Below are 14,983 nucleotides of genomic sequence, written 5' to 3'. Positions count from 1 at the left end.
CGTTTTCCATTATCCATTCAGTGTCTATTGTGACGTTTCAATGAGGTGCTGATCATAGAAAATGTCTATGTCATTGTAATTTACGGGTAATTAACAATGCCTGTTTATCGATGTCTGTCTCGGGCGGTAGGGCTCTAGGGCCTTCGTTACTGCATTACATAATGGAGCAGAAGAGTTTTGAGAGGCACATCATGTTCTATCACACCTGAGATACCTTCTGGAGAGACACCTCATGTTCTATCACACCTGGCCCACCCACCTGAGGTACATTCTTGCCTGTTGGCACAGATAGAGAGGAAGCCCCTGTTTTAGAAAAGGACTGCCCTGCTTTCTCTCTCTGCCTCTTTGTGATGTTGTTGCATTTCTGCATGCAGATACAGAATGAGGCAGATACAGAATGAGGCAGATACACAATGAGGTAGATACAGAATGAAGCAGATACGCAATGAGGTAGATACAGAATGAGGTAGATACAGAATTAGACAGATTCAGAATGAGGTAGATACAGAATGAGGTAGAATGAGGTAGATACAGAATTAGACAGATACAGAATGAGATAGATACAGAATGAGGTAGAATGAGGCAGATACAGAAGGAGGTAGATACAGAATGAGGTAGAATGAGGCAGATACAGAAGGAGGTAGAATGAGACAGATACAGAATGAGGTAGAATAAGACAGATACAGAATGAGATAGATACAGAATGAGGTAGAATGAGGCAGATACAGAAGGAGGTAGAATGAGACAGATACAGAATGAGGTAGAATAAGACAGATACAGAATGAGATAGATACAGAATGAGGTAGAATAAGACAGATACAGAATGAGATAGATACAGAATTAAGTAGAATGAGGCAGATAGAGAAGGAGGTAGAATGAGACAGATACAGAATGAGGTAGAATAAGACAGATACAGAATGAGATAGATACAGAATGAGGTAGAATGAGGCAGATACAGAAGGAGGTAGAATGAGACAGATACAGAATGAGGTAGAATAAGACAGATACAGAATGAGATTGATACAGAATGAGGTAGAATAAGACAGATACAGATTGAGATAGATACAGAATGAGGTAGAATAAGACAGATACAGAATGAGATAGATACAGAATGAGATAGATACAGAATGAGGTGGAATGAGGCAGATACAGAAGGAGGTAGAATGAGATAGATACAGAATGAGGTAGAATTAGACAGATACAGAATGAGATAGATACAGAATGAGGTAGAATGAGGCAGATACAGATGGAGGTAGAATGAGACAGATACAGAATGAGATAGATACAGAATGAGGTAGAATGAGGCAGATACAGAAGGAGGTAGAATGAGACAGATACAGAATGAGGTAGAATAAGACAGATACAGAATGAGGTAGAATAAGACAGATACAGAATGAGATAGATACAGAATGAGGTAGAATAAGACAGATACAGAATGAGATAGATACAGAATGAGATAGATACAGCATGAGGTGGAATGAGGCAGATACAGAAGGAGGTAGAATGAGATAGATACAGAATGAGGTAGAATTAGACAGATACAGAATGAGATAGATACAGAATGAGGTAGAATGAGGCAGATACAGAAGGAGGTAGAATGAGACAGATACAGAATGAGATACAGAATGAGGTAGAATGAGGCAGATACAGAAGAAGGTAGAATGAGGCAGATACAGAATGCGGATAGAATGACAGATACAGAATGAGGTAGATACAGAATGAGGTAGAATGAGGCAGATACAGAATGAGGTAGGTACTGAATGTGGTTGATACAGAATGAGGTAGAATGAGGCAGATATATAAGGAGGTAGAATGAGGTAGATACAGAATGAGGTAGAATGAGGCAGATACAGAATGAGATAGATACAGAATGAGGTAGAATAAGACAGATACAGAATGAGATAGATACAGAATTAAGTAGAATGAGGCAGATAGAGAAGGAGGTAGAATGAGACAGATACAGAATGAGGTAGAATAAGACAGATACAGAATGAGATAGATACAGAATGAGGTAGAATGAGGCAGATACAGAAGGAGGTAGAATGAGACAGATACAGAATGAGGTAGAATAAGACAGATACAGAATGAGATTGATACAGAATGAGGTAGAATAAGACAGATACAGATTGAGATAGATACAGAATGAGGTAGAATAAGACAGATACAGAATGAGATAGATACAGAATGAGATAGATACAGAATGAGGTGGAATGAGGCAGATACAGAAGGAGGTAGAATGAGATAGATACAGAATGAGGTAGAATTAGACAGATACAGAATGAGATAGAATGAGGCAGATACAGATGGAGGTAGAATGAGACAGATACAGAATGAGATAGATACAGAATGAGGTAGAATGAGGCAGATACAGAAGGAGGTAGAATGAGACAGATACAGAATGAGGTAGAATAAGACAGATACAGAATGAGGTAGAATAAGACAGATACAGAATGAGATAGATACAGAATGAGGTAGAATAAGACAGATACAGAATGAGATAGATACAGAATGAGATAGATACAGAATGAGGTGGAATGAGGCAGATACAGAAGGAGGTAGAATGAGATAGATACAGAATGAGGTAGAATTAGACAGATACAGAATGAGGTAGAATGAGGCAGATACAGAAGGAGGTAGAATGAGACAGATACAGAATGAGATACAGAATGAGGTAGAATGAGGCAGATACAGAAGAAGGTAGAATGAGGCAGATACAGAATGCGGATAGAATGACAGATACAGAATGAGGTAGATACAGAATGAGGTAGAATGAGGCAGATACAGAATGAGGTAGGTACTGAATGTGGTTGATACAGAATGAGGTAGAATGAGGCAGATATATAAGGAGGTAGAATGAGGTAGATACAGAATGAGGTAGAATGAGGCAGATACAGAATACGGTGGAATGAGGCAGATGCAAAATGAGGAAGATACATAATGAAGTATAATGAGGCAAATACAGAATAAGGTAGATACAGAACGCGGTAGATACAGAAACAGGAACAAACAGAATGAGGAACAATTAGTCAGATACAGAATTAGTCAGACACAGAATGAGGTAGAATGAGATAGATATATAATACGGCAGATACAGAATGAGGCAGATACAAAATGAGGCTGTCAGATTCGTGTGTATAGGTGGCAGGGAAGTCAGGCGCAGGAGAATCAAACTGAGTGTAATGGAGTTATTTAATAACACATACTCCAAACACTAAATGTAACAATTAACAAAAATGGGTACGAGGACCCGACATGCACCAATACAAAAATAAATACAACACTGAAATACAAACAATCTCTGACAAAGACATGAGGGGAAACAGAGGGTTAAATATACAACAAGTAATGAATGGGATTGAAACCAGGTGTGTAGGAAGACAAAACCAATGGAAAATGAAAAATGGATCAATGATGGCTAGAAGACCGGTGACGTCAACCGCCGGGCACCGCCCGAACAAGGAGAGGCTTCGACTTTGGCAGAAGTCGTGACAGAGGCAGATAAAGAATGACGTAGATAAAGAATGAGGTAGATACAGAATGAGGCAGAATGAGACGATACAGAATGAGGTAGATACAGAAATAGGAACAAACAGAATGAGGAACAATTAGTCAGATACAGAATGAGGTAGATACATAATATGGCAGATACGGAATGACGTAGATAAAGAATGAGGTAGATACAGAATGAGGTAGATACAGAATGAGTTAAATACAGAATGAGGTAGATACAGAACGAGGCAGATACAGAATGACGTAGATAAAGAATGAGGTAGATACAGAATGAGTTAAATACAGAATGAGGTAGATACAGAACGAGGCAGATACAGAATGACGTAGATAAAGAATGAGGTAGATACAGAATGAGGTAGATACAGAATGAGTTAAATACAGAATGAGGTAGAACGAGGCAGATACACAATGATGTAGATACATAACGAGGCAGAATGAGGCAGATACAGAATTAGGTAGTTACAGAATGAAGTAGATACAGAATGAGGCTGGATGAGGCAGATACAGAATGAGGCAGGTACAGAATGGGTTAGAATGAGGTAGATATAGAATGAGGCAGATACAAATTGAGATAGAAACAGAATAATCACGGACTACAGGAAGAAACCCAGCCCAGTCACGGACCAGGATGTCTTGCTCCCAGGCAGACTAAATAACTTTTTTGCCCGCTTTGAGGACAATACAGTGCCACTGACACGGCCTGCAACGAAAACATGCGGTCTCTCCTTCACTGCAGCCGAGGTGAGTAAGACATTTAAACGTGTTAACCCTCGCAAGGCTGCAGGCCCAGATGGCATCCCCAGCCGCGCCCTCAGAGCATGCGCAGACCAGCTGGCCGGTGTGTTTACGGACATATTCAATCAATCCCTATACCAGTCTGCTGTTCCCACATGCTTCAAGAGGGCCACCATTGTTCCTGTTCCCAAGAAAGCTAAGGTAACTGAGCTAAATGACTACCGCCCCGTAGCACTCACATCCGTCATCATGAAGTGCTTTGAGAGACTAGTCAAGGACCATATCACCTCCACCCTACCTGACACCCTAGACCCACTCCAATTTGCTTACCGCCCAAATAGGTCCACAGACGATGCAATCTCAACCACACTGCACACTGCCCTAACCCATCTGGACAAGAGGAATACCTATGTGAGAATGCTGTTCATCGACTACAGCTCGGCATTCAACACCATAGTACCCTCCAAGCTCGTCATCAAGCTCGAGACCCTGGGTCTCGACCCCGCCCTGTGCAACTGGGTACTGGACTTCCTGACGGGCCGCCCCCAGGTGGTGAGGGTAGGCAACAACATCTCCTCCCCGCTGATCCTCAACACTGGGGCCCCACAAGGTTGCGTTCTGAGCCCTCTCCTGTACTCCCTGTTCACCCACGACTGCGTGGCCACGCACGCCTCCAACTCAATCATCAAGTTTGCGGACGACACAACAGTGGTAGGCTTGATTACCAACAACGATGAGACGGCCTACAGGGAGGAGGTGAGGGCCCTCGGAGTGTGGTGTCAGGAAAACAACCTCACACTCAACGTCAACAAAACTAAGGAGATGATTGTGGACTTCAGGAAACAGCAGAGGGAACACCCCCCTATCCACATCGATGGAACAGTAGTGGAGAGGGTAGCAAGTTTTAAGTTCCTCGGCATACACATCACAGACAAACTGAATTGGTCCACTCACACAGACAGCATCGTGAAGAAGGCGCAGCAGCGCCTCTTCAACCTCAGGAGGCTGAAGAAATTCGGCTTGTCACCAAAAGCACTCACAAACTTCTACAGATGCACAATCGAGAGCATCCTGGCGGGCTGTATCACCGCCTGGTATGGCAACTGCACCGCCCTCAACCGTAAGGCTCTCCAGAGGGTAGTGAGGTCTGCACAACGCATCACCGGGGGCAAACTACCTGCCCTCCAGGACACCTACACCACCCGATGTCACAGGAAGGCCATAAAGATCATCAAGGACATCAACCACCCGAGCCACTGCCTGTTCACCCCGCTATCATCCAGAAGGCGAGGTCAGTACAGGTGCATCAAAGCTGGGACCGAGAGACTGAAAAACAGCTTCTATCTCAAGGCCATCAGACTGTTAAACAGCCACCACTAACACTGAGTGGCTGCTGCCAACACACTGACACTGACTCAACTCCAGCCACTTTAATAATGGGAATTGATGGGAAATGATGTAAATATATCACTAGCCACTTTAAACAATGCTACCTTATATAAATGTTACTTACCCTACATTATTCATCTCATACGCATACGTATATACTGTACTCTATATCATCGACGGTATCCTTATGTAATACATGTATCACTAGCCACTTTATACTATACTATGCCACTTTGTTTACATACTCATCTCATTGTACATACTGTACCCGATACCATCTACTGTATCTTGCCTATGCTGCTCTGTACCATCACTCATTCATATATCCTTATGTACATATTCTTTATCCCCTTACACTGTGTACAAGACAGTAGTTTTGGAATTGTTAGTTAGATTACTTGTTATTACTGCATTGTCGGAACTAGAAGCACAAGCATTTCGCTACACTCGCATTAACATCTGCTAACCATGTGTATGTGACAAATAAAATTTGATTTGATTTGATTTGATTTGAGGTAGAAAGGGGCAGATACAGAATAAGGTAGATACAGAATGAGGTATATACATAATAAGTTAGATACAGCATGAGTCAGATTTAAAATGAGGTAGATATAGAATATGGTGCAGAACTGGGTTTAAATGCTATTTTAAAACACTTTAGCTGGGCTTTATTGAGCTTGCAATGGAACCAATGGAATAGTTGTAAAACCGCCCATCTGGCACTATAGGCAGGCTAAATACAAAACTTGGAAGTAAAGCAAATTCTTAAAGTATTTCAAATATTTGTACTCAGGTCTGTAGTACACTATGCCAGTTAAGTGCCAGTAGCCTTCAGGATCCTGGGGACGCCAACGGTCTCTATCTCAGTTTATTTTCTACCACCATTCAATTCAATATTGACATGGCACGAGTCGCTCTCTCTTAATTCATTATATACAGTCTGGGTCCCCCCCCCCCTTTCTCTCTCTCTCTCTCTCTCTCTCTCTCTCTCTCTCTCTCTCTCTCTCTCTCTCTGGCTGCTGTGAATTTATGCAACCCAGTGTGGCTAATCAGGATATCGACCCTCTCTCTAAAACACTTCACGTTGGGTATTACGTTTGACATGTTAGTCATTTAGCAGACCCTCTTATCCAGAGCGACTTAGACGAGCAATTAGGGTCAAGTGCCTTGCTCAAGGGCACATAGAGAAGATATTTCACCTAGTCGGCTCGGGAATTCGAACCAGCGACCTTTCGGCTACTGGCGCACAACAACGGCTCGCTAGGCTACCTGGCACATGGCTGTGGTTGAAAATGACGGGGCTGTGATCGATCGACTGAGGCTTCATTTGCTCTTTATCCTCTAAGTATGCGCTGATGGACTGGTGGACTGAATTTGAAAGACGACTACTCTATATAGCCAGTCATGCAGATTCCTATCCCAAGGTGTTTAATTGTTTTTGTTATTTTAATTAATAGCGTGCTGTCATTAAAAGTGTGCTCTTTAAAAAAAAAAAACATTATTCAAGCAGTGATTGTAGTCTATCAGGTTGTGTACATGGTGAATGCTGATGCTAGTGAATTATGAATGTTTCGGTTTGGCTGACTCAGGCCGGGTACCATTAGAAAGGCCGGCGTTGATCAGCTGAAGTGAAAGACCCAGAGAGAGACGTAGTCAAAATCAACCCATCTTATTCATTTCTCAGTGTCAAGAAGCTCTTTCACCATTTCAATTGGACTGTTTTTTTTTTTTTGATTGAGCTGTTGACTAATGTGAATGATGTAAAACAACCAGGGACGTTACTTCCTATAAATCTACAGCCTGCTGTTTACCGTGGCGCCCCTCTGGCTGTGCTGAGACAATCCAATCACTGAGCTTCCTGTGTGAGTGGTCGTTAATGTTTGTGGTGTTTACTTCCTCGACCTCTTCCATGTTATCTGTACATTATCTATATAGTTGGGTAATGTAGAGTGGAAAACGACATATCTTTGTAGTGATCAAAGTGAAATTAATAACTTCACTATGCTCCAATGTATATTTGATGTCTGTTTTATTGGTTTGTTTGTTTTTACCCATCTACCAATAGGTGCCCTTCTTTGCGAGGCATTAGAAAACCGTCCTGGTCTTTGTGGTTGAATCTGTTCTTGACATTTACTGCTCGACTGAGGGACCTTGCAGATAATTGTATGTGTGTGGTACAGAGGTGGCGTAGTCATTTAAAAATGGTTAGTGACTATTCTCTCAAGAGATATAACGACAAGGTTCACGTTGGGTAACCTCTGAGAATACATAATGTTGAAGATAAGATTGAAGAATGAGTTTCTGTTAGGGATAAAGCCAGTCTGGTCCGAATCAACTAAAGTGCTAAGTCTGTTAGCCAGAGTTTTTGCTAACATCTTTTGGTCTGCATTGAAGAGAGATATGGAATCTGGCATTGATGTCCTTAGGCGAAGAGAGTAATTCCCCGAGATACAGATTTAACTTTGTGTATCATTCGGTTGCTCTCAGTTTTTCGAAAGTTGTCTGGCAAGTAATTTGTGCGGTTTGTCACCAAACTAAAAATATTTGTGCTTGTTATAAGATAAAATATTTAGCCATTTTAGCTGAGAGAATCCGATTATATTCAAATTTTATTTAATTTATGTTTCTCCATAGATGGATGTCTATCATTCTCCATATCCAGTAAGTGAATTTATTTTTCAAATTCTACAAAATTGTCTATGTTTTGCCTTCTCCTGGCAGCCTGAAAGGACATGATGCAGCCTCTCAAATAAGCATTCAGTGTTTCCCACAATACTAGGGATGTCTCATTCTGTGTTGTTGTTGGTATCAAAGAAAAATTATATTTGGTCTTTAAGATGTTCACAGAATGTCAGTTCTGTGAGGAGCTGAGGATTAAACCTCTAGACCCTCTCGCTTGATACGATGTCACCCAATCGCAGGGAAAAAGGTGAGTGGGACTGCGGTCAGAAATTATAATATCATGATACTTCACATTATAGGTATAAGGGACTAATTTAGCATCAACCAAAAAGTAGTCAATTCGGGTATAAACATTGTGAACATGAGAGTGAAATGAGTATTCCCTACCTGTAAGATTGGAGATGATCCAAATATCAAATAAGTTCGAATTTTTGATGTAGGTATTCAAGAATTTGCTTGAATAGGAGGTAGGGGTACGCCGGGTAGAGGATCTATCCAAATATTGGTCTAGTACACGGTTAAGGTCCCACCACCAATGACCAGGTTTAGTATGGGAGATATCTGGAATCAGGGCAAGGACTCTTTTGAAAAAGGTGAGGTTATCAATGTTTGGCCCATATATATTCAGTAGAGTTACAGAAGTAGAATGGGTCAATCCTATTACGATCGCCCTTTCTATTTGTAATAGTGGTTTTATGTAGAAAGGGAATTTCTTTCCGTACCAGACTCGCTGTGCCTCTTGTTTTGGCGGAGAAGCTAGAATGAATAGCCCACCTACATTTAAGTCTGCTATGAGAATTGTTTTTTCAGATGGGCTTGCAAAAAATATAATATCAGACGAGAGTGATTTCATGTGGGCTAGGACCTTGTCTCTCTTGATTGGTTTGTTTAAATCCTTGACATTCCAGGAAGAAAATGTAAGCCCCGCCCTCCTCTCGTTTGTAGTTCCTATGGTGGCCTGCATAATGGGCAACTCAATAAAAAAGTATGAAAGCGCACCATCAAGAGCAGCATACAGTGCCTTCGGAAAATATTCAGACCCCTTGACTTTTTCCTCACAGCTTTGTTCTAAAATTGATTAAATTTGTTTTTTTTCCCTCAACAATCTACACACAATACCCCATAATGACAAAGCAAAAACAGGTTATTGAAAGTTTTGCAAATGTATAAAAAAATTAAATCATAAATACCTTATTTATTCAGACCCTTTGTTATGAGACTCGAAATTGAGCTCAGGTGCATCCTGTTTCCAATGACCAGCCTTGAGATGTTTTTACAACTTGATTGGAGTCCACGTGTGGTAAATTAAATTAATTGGACATGATTTGGAAAGGCAGACACCTATCTATATAAGGTCCCACATTTGACAGTGCATGTCAGAGCAAAAACCAAGCCATGAGGTCGAAGGAATTGTACGTAGAGCTCAGAGACAGGATTGTGTCAAGGCACAGATCTGGGGAAGGGTACCAAAAAAATTCTGCAGCATTGAAGGTTCCCAAGAACACAGTGGCACAATCGGGGTAGAAGGGCCTTGGTCAGGGAGGTGACCCAGAAACCAATGCTCACTCTGAACCTTCCAGAAGGACAACCATCTCCACAGCACTCCACTAATCAGGCCTTTACGGTAGAGTGGCCAGACGGAAGCCACTCCTCAGTAAAAGGCACATGACAGCCCGCTTGGAGTTTGCCAAATTCACCTAAAGACTCTCAGACCATGAGAAACAAGATTCTCTGGTCTGATGAAACCAAGATTGAACTCTTTGGCCTGACTTCCAAGCGTCACGTCTGGAGAAAACCTGGCACCGTCCCTACGGTGAAGCATGGTGGTGGCAGCATCATGCTGTGGTGATGTTTTTCAGCGGGGACTGGGAGACTAGTCAGGATAGAGGCAAAGATGAATGGCGCAAAGTACAGAGAGATTGATGATAAAAACCTGCTCCAGAGCGCTCGAGACCTCAGACTGGAGCGAACGTTCATCTTCCAACAGGACAACAAATGACACCGATTTTCCTACACTAGTAACTGGACGAGGAGTGGGACAAAATTCCAAAGGCCACAATCAACAGCCTGATCAACTCTTATGTGAAGGAGATGTGTCGCGCTGCATGAGGCAAATGGTGGTCACACCAGATACTGACTGGTTTTCCGGCCCACGTCCATACCTTTTTTTAAGGTACACTGTAGATACACAAAAGTATGTGGACACACCTTCAAATCAGTGGATTTGTCTATTTCAGCCACATCCGTTGCTGACAGGTGTATAAAATCGAGCACCCAAGTCAGTTCACCAAATTTCTGCCCTGCTAAAGCTGGCCCTTTTCAAATGTAAGTGCTGTTACTGTGAAGTGGAAACGTCTAGGAGCAACATCGGCTCAGCCGCAAAGTGGTAGGCCACATAAGCTCACAGAACGGGACCGTCGAGTGATGAAGCGAGTAGCTCGTAAAAATCGTCTGTCCACGGTTGCAACACTCGCTACCGAGTTCCAAACTGCCTCTGGAAGCAACGCCAGCACAGGGACTGTTCGTCGGGAGCTTCATAAAATGGGCTTCTGTCACGCCCTGATCTGTTTCACCAATCAGTGTGCTTGTCTCCACCCCCCCCCCCCCCCCAGGTGTCGCCCGTTTTCCCCATTATCCCCTGTGTACCTGTGTTTTCTGTTTGTCTGTTGCCAGTTTGTCTTGTTTGCCAGCGTTTGTCCTGTCAGCTCCTGTCTTTTCCCAGTCTTTCTTTTTTTCGCCCTCCTGGTTTTCACCCTTGCCTGTCCTGACCCTGAACCCGCACACCTGACTTGCCTGTCATCCTGTACCTTTTCCTCTGTTGCTGTTGCTGTAATAAACATTGTTACCTCGACACGGTCTGCATCTGGGTCTTACCTTATCCTGATAGGTTTCCATGGCAGAGCAGCTGCACACAAGCCTAAGATCACCATACGCATACGATCAAATGCCAAGCGTCGGCTGGAGAGGTGAGAGAGACAGAGAGAGAGAGACAGAGAGAGAGACACAGAGAGAGAGACAGAGAGAGAGACAGAGAGAGAGAGACAGAGAGAGAGAGAGAGACAGAGAGAGAGACAGAGAGAGAGACAGAGAGAGAGAGAGAGAGAGAGAGACAGAGAGAGAGACTGAGAGAGAGAGACAGAGAGAGAGACAGAGAGAGAGAGAGAGACAGAGAGAGAGACAGAGAGAGAGAGAGAGAGATAGAGAGAGAGAGACAGACAGAGAGACAGAGACAGAGACAGAGACAGAGAGACAGAGACAGAGAGACAGAGAGAGAGAGACAGAGAGAGAGAGACAGAGACAGAGACAGAGACAGAGACAGAGAGAGAGACAGAGACAGAGACAGAGTGAGAGACATACATTACATCCAGAGTTCACTCCACAATGAACAGGGCCTGTATTTTAGTCTTACCTAATGAAGGCAGGAATTCCTACTTAAGTCATGCTAGTACGGTATCTGTCACCTGATTGGTCAGGTTTCCACTCTCACATTACTTTGATTGTATGTTTCGCTAACTGACCTGAGAGGCTCGCCGCCATTGAAACGAGTTCTCTGGAGTGAGGAATCACTCTTCACCATCTGGCAGTCCAACGGACAAATCTGGGTTTGGCGGATTCCAGGAGAATGCTACCTGCCCGAGTGCATAGTGCCAACGGTAAAGTTTGGTGGAGGAGGAATAATGGTCTGGGGCTGTTTTCCATAGTTCGGGCCCCTTAGTTCCAGTGAAGGGAAATCTTAACGTTACAGCATATGACATTCTAGACGGTTTTGGTGCTTCCAACTTTGTGGCATCAGTTTAGGGAAGGCCCTTTATTGTTTCAGCATGACAATACACCCGTGCACAAAGCAAGGTCCATAGAGAAATGTTTTTTTGAGATTGGTATTGAAGAACTTTACTGGCCTGCACAGAGCCCTGACCTCAACCCCATCGAACACCTATGGGATGAATTGGAACGCCGACTGCGAGCCAGACCTAATCACCCACAACATCAGTGCACCGACCTCACTAATGCTCTTGTGGCTGAACCGAAGCAAGTCCCTGCAGCAATGTTCCAACATATAGTGGAAAGCCTTCCCAGAAGTGAGGAGGCTGTTATAGTAGCAAAGAGGGAACTAACTCCATATTTATACCCATGATTTTGGAATGAGATGTTCGACGAGCAGCTGTCCACGTACTTTTGTCCATGCAGTATATATAGTGCACTACTTTTGGCTCTATGGGCCCTGGTTAAATAGTAGTACACTATAAAGGGAATAGGGTGCCATATGGGATTCAAAAAATAGAGTTTCTCTTTGCTCTCAGAACAGTCTTCAGGCCAGCTGGGAAATACACTGAGTGAAGTTTGAATATATTTTATTTACACAGTTTTCTAAAAGGGGATAAATCTGTCCCCGGATACACACTTCAGCATCTCACATGGTACCCTATAGTACAGGAAATATGATGTCATTTGAGACACATCTAAGTGTGGGGACTTACCCCTCAGGAACAGGAAACAGGAAACAGCAACTATACAGTGTTCTAAAAGGAGAGTAAATAAAGACTATAGTTCAATTTTATTACTGCCTAGTAAATAAAGAGAGGCCTGTGTCTGTCTGTCTGTCTGTCTGTCTGTCTGTCTGTCTGTCTGTCTGTCTGTCTGTCTGTCTGTGTCTGTCTGTCTGTCAAAACACTTCTGAGAAAAGAGGTTCCAAATTAGTGTGAAACTTCAAAATGTTCTGACTGCTGAGTCACCATCTAAAAAAAAACTTTCAGTCTGACAGCAGACAACCGTTACAGAGAGCAACGCGACACTGGCTGCTCCCCAACAAGCTATAGACAGACTCTCTGTGTGTGTGTGTGTGTGTCTGTCTGTCTGTCTGTCTGTCTGTCTGTCTGTCTGTCTGTCTGTCTGTCTGTCTGTCTGTCTGTCTGTCTGTCTGTCTGTCTGTCTAATGCACATTTCTTTAAAAAAAACAGCAGATAAACACAAATACACCTTGGCAGGTAAAAAAATATATATAAGCTTGTTTAGTTTACATCAAATTAATGGTGCATTGATTGTCTACAACTGGACTGAAGAGATCTCTCAAGAATCGTTCCGGATGTAAATCGAATCATCACCATTAAACTAGAAAACTATCCTTGATGCAGGAGAGAGAGACTGAGAGAGAGAGAGAGTGACTGAGAGAGAGAGAGAGACTGAGAGAGAGAGACAGAGAGAGAGAGACAGAGAGAGAGAGAGAGAGAGAGAGAGACAGAGAGAGACTGGGAGAGAGAGAGAGAGACACTGAGAGAGACTGAGAGAGAGAGAGAGAGAGACAGAGAGAGAGAGAGAGAGCTGTGAATATCTAAAGACAATACCAACTTAGTGGCAGTCCATCAGGTGTATTGATTGTGTGTACAATTGCATCTGCTGAGTAGAAACTGGGGAGTGGTTGCATTGATTTTGTATCAGGACTTTAAAGTCTGTAGTCCAAACACATTATTTTTTACCCCATCAGCCCTTGCACTAGCCACTTTCCCTTGGGGAGGGGGGATCCCAGTCGAAATGGGATGTAGTTGATTATCGTCTTAAAGTAGAGCTCTGTTTCACTAACTTTCTCCCCTCGTTCCCCCGTGATATTTGTAGGGATGGTCACTTGTGCGGATGATATGACCCACAAGTCAATGCAAACTGTAGTCACATGTCATACGTCGGCGGCCACGAAGTGTCAAATGGAATCAACACTGCTGCATGATGATGCTAGCTTGCTAAAAGAAAAAATATATATATATACAGTGCCTTGCGAAAGTATTCGGCCCCCTTGAACTTTGCAACCTTTTGCCACATTTCAGGCTTCAAACATAAAGATATAAAACTGTATTTTTTTGTGAAGAATCAACAACAAGTGGGACACAATCATGAAGTGGAACGACATTTATTGGATAATTCAAACTTTTTTAACAAATCAAAAACTGAAAAATTGGGCGTGCAAAATAATGGGGCTGACCAGCACTTCCTCTCCTCTGGGGCTGAATAGCACTTCCTCTCCTCTGAGGCTGAATAGCACTTCCTCTCCTCTGAGGCTGACCAGCACTTCCTCTCCTCTGAGGCTGACCAGCACTTCCTCTCCTCTGGGGCTGACCAGCACTTCCTCTCCTCTGAGGCTGAATAGCACTTCCTCTCCTCTGAGGCTGAATAGCACATCCTCTCCTCTGGGGCTGACCAGCACTTCCTCTCCTCTGAGGCTGAATAGCACTTCCTCTCCTCTGAGGCTGAATAGCACTTCCTCTCCTCTGGGGCTGACCAGCACTTCCTCTCCTCTGAGGCTGAATAGCACTTCCTCTCACTTCTGACTGGTACTGACTGGTTCTGACTGGTACTGACTGGTTCTGACCAGGTCTGTTGTCAGGGTGGTTTGGTATTAACAGTGTCAGGGTAGTTTGGTATTAACAGGGTCTGTGGTCTGTACAGATACAGAGGTCCCATACTCCTCTCTTCACATTGGAATTCTTATCTTCATTTTGCCAAAACATCATCCCTCATCCATCCCTCAGTAACTTCAAGCATAGACAAGGGATCAACCTGATGAACCAAACTACCCAGTAATCCCCTGATTTTTGCACATTTTTAAATCACATTTACATAAGTATTCAGACCATTTGCTCAGTACTCCAGGTGAAACTGGTTGAGAGAATGCCAAAAG

At 43.1% G+C, this 14,983-nt stretch overlaps 1 protein-coding gene across 1 annotated transcript in view; it reads left to right on the top strand.

Moving 5' to 3' along the window:
- fndc4a (fibronectin type III domain containing 4a) overlaps nt 1-14,983 on the top strand; it is a 79,572-nt gene that overhangs the window by 46,950 nt on the left and 17,639 nt on the right. The gene's annotated exons all lie outside the window — the stretch shown is intronic.

This window comes from Oncorhynchus mykiss, chromosome 4 (assembly GCF_057628025.1).
Source record: "Oncorhynchus mykiss isolate SJ-2025 chromosome 4, ASM5762802v1, whole genome shotgun sequence".
NCBI classification, from domain to species: domain Eukaryota; kingdom Metazoa; phylum Chordata; class Actinopteri; order Salmoniformes; family Salmonidae; genus Oncorhynchus; species Oncorhynchus mykiss.
This window is presented reverse-complemented; position numbering and strand designations above follow the sequence as displayed.